Source organism: Cupressus sempervirens, chromosome 7, assembly GCF_028749045.1.
Source record: "Cupressus sempervirens isolate cs-2001-9-10 chromosome 7, ASM2874904v1, whole genome shotgun sequence".
Classification (NCBI taxonomy): domain Eukaryota; kingdom Viridiplantae; phylum Streptophyta; class Pinopsida; order Cupressales; family Cupressaceae; genus Cupressus; species Cupressus sempervirens.
Window position 1 is genome coordinate 492,496,072 of NC_143124.1, and position 369 is coordinate 492,496,440.

Genomic DNA, 369 nt, shown 5'->3' on the forward strand with positions numbered 1-369 from the left:
ACCTCTTTTGTAAAGTCTTGGGTACTCAATTGTTTTGGCCACCAATAAATACACCAAATATGATGTCATGTAGAATTTAGGATCGACCTTAATAGCTATTAGTTGTTCATCTAGGTTATTGCTCAACATTGTGGCGTAGTGAATTGGCATCTTTCTTGTTTGGATGGTTTCTGTGAAATGGACCATCTAGATATTGAGATGTCTGATTATTGGTAGACCCATGACTCTACTCAAAAGGACAATGGCATATCCCACATCATAATTAATGTATCCTTAGGTCATGTCTACATTGTTGACTTTGCAGCCCACTGGTGTCCTATCAATAAAAAATGATGACCAGATTATCTCTTTGGCTTCCTTCTCATGATC